A 9,711-nucleotide genomic window follows, 5' to 3' on the forward strand; every position below is an offset into this window, starting at 1 on the left:
GTTAAATAAAGCAGCTGAGATATGAGAGTTACCAAGCTTTGACAGTTTTATAGGTCTGCATCACCATACCTCCCAGCCCCTGCAGGTACCTGGGCCCCTTTGCCTTCCAGGCAGAAAGTCATGGTTTGACTGCTTAGTTCCCTTCTCTCATTCCCATCCCCACCCCAGTTGCAGTTCATTCTGTGTGAAGTGGGGAGGAAAATACTTTTCTAATTCCATTTTTTTAAAGTAGGATTTTCTCCTCTAGACTTAATTAGAGCTCTTATTTTCTGATACAGGAAACCAAAAGTTCTTTAGGTGGGTTAATTGTGTATATCTTCTTTATAAATTATTTCGTTTTATCTTGAACATTTATCTATTTTCTTTACAGTAAAAATACTTCATTTAAATGTATATGGCTTTTGTAATATGCTGAAGTTTGGGGTATATATGCTTAAAATATCTTGAGTTAGAATCTGTGCCATTTGTTTCTTTTGTATACTTCTTCTTCACCATGTTTAATACAGTGTTCTGAGTTGGTTCTCAATAAAAATAAATTCTCTTCGAAGCTGTGTGCAAAGATAGTGCTTGGAAACATTTCTTTCTGGAGAAGGTTGCCATTCTGTTCTCCAGGGGATCTTCCCAACCCAGGGATTGAACCCAAGTCACCTGCATTGCAGGCAAATTCTTGGTAGTTTCAGCCACCAGGGAAGCCCCCTTTCTTTCAGTAATGAATGTTTATTTAATATTTACTAATCTTCCTCTACTGTGCTTCCTCCACTCAGTTCAGTTCAGTCGCTCAGTCGTCTCCGACCCTTTGAGACCGCATGAACCGCAGCATGCCAGGCCTCCCTGTCCATCACCAACTCCCGGAGTTCACCCACACTCCTGTCCATTGAGGCGGTGATGCCATCCTACCATCTCATCCTCTGTCATCCCCTTCTCCTCCCGCCTTCAATCTTTCCCAGCATCAGGGTCTTTTCAAATAAGTCAGCTCTTTGCATCAGGTGGCCAAAGTATTGGAGTTTCAGCTTCAACATCAGTCCTTCCAATGAATACTCAGGGCTGACCTCCTTTAGGATGGACTGGTTGGATCTCCTTGCAGTCCAAGGGACTCTCAAGAGTCTTGTCCAACACCACAGTTCAAAAGCATCAATTCTTCGGCGCTCAGCTTTCTTTATAGTCCAACTCTCACATCCATACATGACCACTGGAAAAACCATAGCCTTGACTAGACGGACCTTTGTTGGCAAAGTAATGTCTCTGCTTTTGAATATGCTATCTAGGTTGGTCATAACCTTCCTTCCAAGGAGTAAGCGTCTTTTAATTTCATAGCTGCAGTCACCATCTGCAGTGATTTTGGAGCCCAGAAAAATAAAGTTAGCCACTGTTTCCACTGTTCTTCCTCCATTACCATATACCTATTTTTGCATGTACTTGTATTTTTTTTTGTCATGTCACTCTTTTATCTCTATTCTTTTTAGTTCTGTGCTACAACTCCTGTGACAAAAGACAGATTAACAAGAGAAAAGCATACAAGTTTCTTAAAGGAAGTTTTATATAATATCAGTACCTTTCTAAGGAAATGAAGACCCATTGAAACTGGATGATTAAATCTGAGTGTTTTCATGCTGGACTTGATGAAGAGTAGAAAGTTTTGGGAAGGTGCAATGACAGGACAGAGGGTATGAGGCAGGTGCAGTGAGTGAACTGGGAAAACTCAGCAAGGCCTGTCCACTCAGATTTATCTCTGTGTCCCTGTCTCTTTGGAGATAGGGATGACCCTTTTGTCTTGAGTATAGGGAGGGTTTTTATAATATGCTTTAAAGGAAGGTCAAGAAGTCTTTCTGCACCTGCAAGTTCTCAAATTCCTTCAGCTTAAAATGTTAAATATACCAAGATGCCATTTTTCAGGTGATGCAGTGGTCAAGAATCTGTCTGCCAATGCAGGAGACATGGAGATGCGGGTTCGCTCCCTGGGTCGGGCAGATCCCTTGGAGGTGAGAATGACTACCCACTTCAGTATTCTTTTTTAAAATTTTTTATTTTTTTTAGTATTCTTGCCTGGAGAATCCCTCGAATAGAGGAGCCTGGCGGGCTGCAGTCCATGCGGTCACAGAGAGTTGAATCCGACTGAGCACGCACACACATGCAGATATGCCGTATTTTAGGTCAGTGTGTTCTGAACCCCATGATAGAAACTCTGAGGGAAAAAACAAAGCCTCTCATGCATGGCATATAGTAACTTTTTAAGAAAAATTTCCTTCATCTAATTACACTGGAAATACCAAGTGTTGTAGGAGTACAGAGAAGCATAGAGGAAGGAGTGACTAATTTTTTTTTGTAGGTGATATAGTGTTAAAGGAAGGTGGACGTTGAGCTGGTCCTTGAATATGTTGGGCTAGGGGGAAGGACTTTTCAGGTAAAAGAAATCATGTCATTAGTATAGGGAGAGTTCCAGCATTTTAGATGTGACTTTATCCAAGTTGTCCCATTTGATCAGTGCACCTTTTGAAAGAATGAAAATATAGACCTCCAAGAGTTAGTCTGTTTCTTTGGAATACAAGTAAATAATGTTTTCTTAGCTTTTGATTAAATTAATCATTGTAACATAACAGAAGACAAGTAAATGTGTTAACTAAGGTGAAAATTACTAAGCTGAAATCTGCACCATCAGTAAAGTGAGGTAATTTATTTGGTTAAGCAGAATATCTTCTAATTTAAAATTGCAGTAAGCTTGACAATACAAGATCATTCTTTACTTTTGTAAGAATTTTTAATGTATCAAGTTTTTAAAAATCAGTCTAAAAATATTTAATGAAAAAGGGTAAAACTAAGCAATGAGTTAGATTTTTCTAAATATTTTGACACTCTAACCTGTACTCTATTTTTTAAATACTTCAAAATTGAATGAAAATTTAAAAATGAATTTTTAGCAACTTGAAAAACTGGCATTTTTTTTAATGCTCATGCTTCTGAGCATCTGGTGCCCTCTAGTGGCAGGAATGAACTATTAAATCCTTAATTTCGTGTTTTGAAAATGCTCAATACTACTTGATTTAGTTAATTTTATGCATATTCAACATTTCATTAGGAGAAAATTAGGCTTTCAACTAATGAGAAGGAAGAACTAATTTGGATTAACGTAAAGTAATAACTCCTAGAAACACTGTTGGAATACTTGATGAATATTCAATTCATTTAAGAAAGAAAGAATCTGTGGGCTGCAATTCTCAAAAGGTGTTAAGGTACCTAGTTTGAAACTGACACAGTTATCTGAGAAGCTACGTGTGTCACATCAAGAGGAAATGAAGAACATGCAAAGTGGAGGGATAATCTATATAGTTTCTTTCATCTATAGATTTTCAATAATTAGGAAATTTTGCCCCTGGGAGGTAATAGTCTGCGACATTCAAAAGATAACCAAATGCAATGGAATTTTCCTTGATCCCAGAAATCAGTTTATACATGTACAGATTATCAGATAACTGGTCAGGTTTCTTTTGAAAAACTCAAGGCAGGATCATGCAGCTTTAAAATCTTAAAATCTTTCTTGTTGTTGAAGATTAGTTTCCATACCAGTGGGAAGATGGTGCCCATAATGTTTAAAATACCTGTGTTTGCTGTCACGCCAATGGTGGGCTCAAGTTCCAGAGTCTGGAGAATGAGTTTGGACACTAACTTCAACCCTGGCTGTTGCCATTTACCCTATTGCTGGGCTTAAGTTTTCTCCTCTGTACAGTGGAAATTGTAATAGCTCATTATTTATTAGTTTGTGCCTTAAATGTGTAGGTAAAGCACTTGCTAATTTTAAAACTACTTTAAAATAAGGTTATTATTATTCCTAGTAATTGTTAGTGTTGTTAGGAGGCAGAGCTTGAGGGCTGTTCAGGAGGGTTATTCCAACCCGGCTTCTGGCAACTGCTAAGACATTTTAAAAATGCCAGTCTCTGAGTTCAAAACTATAATGCACAGAGGAGGTTAGGCCTGAAAGGTCAATAAAGGCAGGTAGAATTAGCCTCCCCCGGGAAGGGGACTGGACATCCCTCTCTGGATCCAGGAGCAGTGTTTACCGTGCACCGTGCTCTTCACTGTGTAACTGTTAAGGCTTAGTTTGGGTCTTTGTTGGAGTCTCTAGGGTGTTTTCATTTGCCTTTGTGAATTGTCCTTGAGACTTTTCAAACTACATTTTATATCAGTTATCACTTTATTTGGGGCTTCTCAGGTAGTTCTAATGGTAAAGAACCCACGTGACAGTGCAGGAGACGCAAGAGACACGCTTTCGATCCCTGGGTCAGGAACATCCCCTGGAGGAGGGCATGGCAACCCAGTCCAGTATTCTTGCCTGGAGAATTCCATGGACAGAGGAGCTGTTGGGCTGCGGTCAATGGGGTCGTAAAGAGTTAGACAAGACTGAAGATCCAGGCTTCATGAAAAAACACTGCTTTTCCCCACTTGAGTCTGCTGGTAGAAGTTAACACTGTCAGACTCCAAAGAGGCTTCTGGAAAAAAAACACACACACACACACACACACACACACGAAGAAACCAAAAACCAAAGAAGCTTCTGGAACGGAGGGTTCACTCATCTAAGGGTTCATTCTGCACTTTGACTAGCTCTCAGTTCAGTTCACTTCAGTTCAGTCGCTCAGTCGTGTCCGACTCTTTGCAACCCCATGAATCGCAGCACGCCAGGCCTCCCTGTCCATCACCAACTCCCGGAGTTCACTCAGACTCACGTCTGTCGAGTCAGTGATGCCATCCAGCCATCTCATCCTCTGTCATCCCCTTCTCCTCCTGTCTCCAATCTCTCCCAGCATCAGGGTCTTTTCCAATGAGTCAACCCTTCGCATGAGGTGGCCAAAGAATTGGAGTTTCAGCTTCAACATCAGTCCTTCCAATGAACACCCAGGACCGATCTCCTTTAGGATGGACTGGTTGGATCTCCTTGCAGTCCAAGGGACTCGCAAGAGTCTTCTCCAACACCACAGTTCAAAAACATCAGTTCTTTGGTGCTCAGCTTTCTTCACAGTCCTACTCTCATATCCATACATGACCACTGGAAAAACCCGTATGGCAGAAAGTGAAGAGGAACTAAAAAGCCTCTTGATGAAAGCAGAGACATTACTTTGACTAGCTCTACCTTCTGGTAAACAGGAAGTTTTCTCTCAAAGAAGTCATTCCCTTGGAATCCACACACTTTTCTTCCACACATGCATTTCCCTGCATCTTCTAACCTGGTCTCCTCACTGCACTCTCTCTTCTCTCTAACTCACTAATTCCTAGTCCCAATCAATGGAGAACCCATAATAAAATTGCTGAAGCTAATTTCAGGAGTTGCAGTGAATCTTGACTATTAAGTAAGCCAGAGGAACCTTGCTTGTGTCATAGTATTAAAATAAAGCAATGACAGTTGCAAGTGTTTCTGGGGCAAAGCTTCTCAATATATCTTGTCTTTTCTGTCACTGGATATCACCTTTTTTGGGCACTCTCTATGCCCCCTAGATTTTCCAGCCTCTCTTTTTACTAGGCACCCTGACTGTGCTCTGGCTTCCTGTCTGAGCCCAGGATTTCTATTTCAGTTCTAAATTAAAACCATAGTGAAGAGGCAGCAATACCTCCAGTGGCTACATGTCTTGGATTCTGGCACTGACTTTGTGTTCCAGGACTCTCCTTTGTCACTGATATGCAGCCTCCCTTTAGTTGGATCTCCTTGGATCCCTCTACTCGACCATTTCCACCTAGTTCTAACTGAATTGCTTTTATAGTGAGTGGGTTGGTTAGTCCAGCTCTTTCAATCAGCTGTTTCTGTGTTCCTTTCTTCTTAAACTACTTAACATACATCTATGAAAAGTGGATGTGCATTTGTATACACACATTGTCTCATTTGATCTTACACTACTATCCTGGATAGGTTACGCTGATCCCATTTCACATGTGTGGTTCAGTAATTTAATGATTTGCTAGATGAACAAAAATTCTTTAAAAATTTTTTAAAAATTATTTTTCTATGTTTGCTTGTACTGGGTCTTCATCACTGTGTGGGCTTTTCTCTAGTTGCAGTGCTGGGCTTCTCACTGCAGTGGTTTCTCTTGTTGCAGAACACAGGCTCTAGGGCGTGTGGGCTCAGGGGTTGTGGCTTCCAGGCTCTAGAGCACAGGCTTTGTATTTGTGGCATATGAGTTGCTCTGCAGCATGTGGGATCTTCCTGGACCAGGGATTGAACCCGTGTCTCCTCCATTCGCAGGTGTATTCCTTACCACTGAGCCATCAGGGAAGCTCCAAAGTTCTTTTTCCTACAACATTAAGAAAACTAAGATCATGGCATCTGGTCCCATCACTTCATGGGAAATAGATGGGGAAACAGTGGAAACAGTGTCAGACTTTATTTTTTTGGGCTCCAAAATCACTGCAGATGGTGATTGCAGCCATGAAATTAAAAGATGCTTCCTCCTTGGAAGGAAAGTTATGACCAACCTAGACAGCATATTAAAAAGCAGAGACATTACTTTGTCAACAGAGGTCCATCTAGTCAAGGCTATGATTTTTCCAGTGGTCATGTATGGATGTGAGAATTGGACTATAAAGAAAGCTGAGCACGGAAAAATTGATGCTTTTGAACTGTGTGTTGGAGAAAACTCTTGAGAGTCCCTTGGACTGCAAGGAGATCCAACCAGTCCATCCTAAAGGAAATCAGTCACTGAATATTCGCTGATGTTGAAGCTGAAACTCCAATACTTTGGCCACCTGATTCGAAGAGCTGAGTCATTTGAAAAGACCCTGATGCTGGGAAAGATTGAAGGCAGGAGGAGAAGGGGATAACAGAGGATGAGATGGTTGGATGGCATCAGCGACTCGATGGACATGGGTTTGGGTGGACTCCAGGAGTTGGTGATGGACAGGGAGGCCTGGCGTGCTGCGGTTCATGGGGTCTCAAAGAGTTGCACGTGACTGAGCGACTGAACTGAACTGAACTGCCCTCCAAGTTCTCTGGCTAGAGCCCTATAAACTGATGAAAAACAGATTAATAAGAGAAAAGTGTTTAAGTTGATATAGCATAAGTTTTATGTGACTCAGGAGCCTTCATAAGGGAATGAAAACCTGAAGAAACTGTTAAGTCCTGAGAGTTTTTGAATTAGATTTGATGAAGTGTGAACAGTCACGGAAAAATATGATAGGAGAAGACGGTAGTTAACTGGGCGAAACTTAGCAAGGCCTGTTCATCTCTTGAGTCTTCCTGTCTTTGGGGATAACAACGTTCCTTTCCTCCAGGTATAGGGAAGGCAGCTCTCGCAAGAGGGTCTTGAGACTTGTTTTAGGAGAATCAGCAGAGGTCCGAGAGTCCTTCCTGCATCTGTCATTTCTCAGACTTCTTTAGCTTAAAACATTCAGTATGCAAAGGTGCCATATTTAGGTGAACTGTGTTCACTGAATAATGGCAGAGCCAAAACAAGATTACACGTCTCCAAGATCCTAGTCCCGTGTTCTGTCCATTGAATTACTGTCCCTCTCTTTTATCTTCTTGACCTCTAACCTGTTTTCCTTTCTTCAAATACTATCTGCCTATTGAGATTTTTCAAGGACAAATGTTGAGTGTTTACTGCATCAGTATTTTCTATGCAGTCTCATTTAATCCTCATGATCTTGTAGGGGAAAGATATTACTATGAATTTTTTTTTGTTTTTAGTTTTTTAAAACACCAAAGTATAGTTGATGTACAATGTTACATGTTACAGATGTATAGTAGAGTGATTCACAGTTTTGAAAGTTTGCACTCTATTTATAGTCAATATAAAGTATTGGCTATATTCCCCATGTTGTACATGCTATGAACCTTGTATTACAAACAGTGAACTGGATGAAATATGAAGTGAGGAGGTCTCAAATCACATGTCTAGTGTTTGGTGATGTGAAGATGTGAATCAAGAAATTGGATTTCAGACTTCTTGCTGTCAACTCCAGTGCTATGCAGGGGTTTTTTTTTGTTTGTTTTTTTACTTAAAAATCCTTCTCTGATCTTGTCAACATGTTCTTTTCCTTTCATCACCAAAATCACATCCACTGTCTCTATTCCCTTATCACCTGCTTACTCAGCCACTCCTTGCATTCTGGCTGTCCATCAAAAACTTGTTTTTAAGATCCGCAGTCACAGGTGTCTAACATGTTCTCTTTCTCTCTCTCTTTTTAACCTTCATTTACTCTTGGCATTGTTAAGTCTTTCCTCTTTCTTGAAGCTCTTTCCTTTGTTTTCTGTGGCACATCAATCTGACTGGTCCTCCTCCAAACCTCTTATTCAGGCATTCATTCATTCAGTGTGTGTGTGAATGTCTTAAAGGAGGTTGACAGGCACTGTGCTAGTCACTGGATATTGGAAAATGAATTCTGCCATGTTTTATGTTTTGTTTAACTTGATTGCTTATTATATGGATGTGTTTACTTTGTGAAAATCTGTCAAGCCCTACATCATGATTTGTGCACTTTATTAGTCTTTAACAAAGCATTTAAAAGCAGTAAGTGCAACAAGGAGTTTAGGGTCTAGTGTGGGAAATTCACACAGCGTTACGATACTGTATGATTTCAGTGCTATGTCGTTATACTGATATGGGTTACAATCCTTGCAGTGAGAACTGAGGTAGTGGTGCCTGAGTTGAAAGTTAAAAGAATGTTTAATAAGGTCAAGGAGTTTAAAGATTTAATTAAGACTAAGTAAGTGTAATTACTTTTTGGGCAGAGGTTATAGGATGTGAAACATACATTTAAAACATAGTGAGTTCCCTGATAGTCTAATGGTTAGTATTCACTGCTGTGGCCTGGATTCAATCTCTGGTTGGGGAACTGAGATCCCAAAAGACAAAACCAAAAAAAAAAAAACAAACCCCAATACAAAACCACAGAAACCCCCAAGCAAGCAAGCAGACAAACAAAAAACCATAAAGACATAAAGAGAACTTGAGGAAGACTCCATAGCCATCCGTCTACCGTGGCAGAGGAGGCAATGGCACTGCACTCCAGTACTCTTACCTGGAAAATCCCATGGATGGAGGAGCCTGGTGGGCTGCAGTCCATGCGGTCGCTAAGAGCTGGACACGACTGAGTGGCTTCACTTTCACTTTTCACTTTCATGCATTGAAGGAAATGGCAACCCACTCCAGTGTTCTCGCCTGGAGAATCCCAGGGACTGGGGAGCGTGGTGGGCTGGCGTCTATGAGGTCGCACAGAGTCGGACACGTGACTTAGCAGCAGCAGCAGCATGCTTAGGTGGGCTTCCCAGGTGGCCCTTGTGGTAAAGAACCTGCCTGCCAGTACAGGTAGATGTAAGAGAAACAGGTTTGATCCCTGGCTTGGGAAGATCCCCTGGAGGAGGCATGGCAACCCACTCCAGTATTCTTGCCTGGAGAATCCCATGGACAGAGGAGCCTGACGGGCTGCAGATCACGGGGTCGCACAGAATTGGACATGACTGAAGTGAGGGCTCGCATGCACGCGTGTTTAGGGACTGCGCTGGGAATGAAACTCAGTCTCTGCTCTCAGTGAGTTTACTCTCTAGTGCAGCATGTGAGGTTTTCAGTTAAGCAGTCAATTTAAGGTGTGAGGAGTTAACTACTACCAAGAAAGAATGTGGTCATACTGAAATTGAAGCTTAAAATTCATGAACAGACATTAGGCTGGAAGCTGAGGCCCAACCCTAATGGTCATGTTAATTGCTTAGGATTTTATCTCAAAGGCCATTTT

General features: G+C 41.3%; 1 long non-coding RNA gene across 1 annotated transcript; it reads right to left on the minus strand.

Annotated features, from left to right (window-relative positions):
• Positions 1–4,167: 4,167 nt before the first annotated feature.
• On the minus strand, positions 4,168–9,275 carry LOC147371162 (uncharacterized). The gene is made up of 2 exons (XR_015165937.1): positions 9,001–9,275; positions 4,168–4,440 (listed from the first exon to the last, which is right to left on the minus strand). It is a non-coding gene; the product is annotated as an uncharacterized LOC147371162 (long non-coding RNA).
• Positions 9,276–9,711: the final 436 nt, after the last annotated feature.

Source organism: Bos grunniens, chromosome 6, assembly GCF_055505025.1.
Source record: "Bos grunniens cultivar Pamir isolate PY7600 chromosome 6, Bosgru_T2T1.0, whole genome shotgun sequence".
Lineage (NCBI taxonomy): Eukaryota > Metazoa > Chordata > Mammalia > Artiodactyla > Bovidae > Bos > Bos grunniens.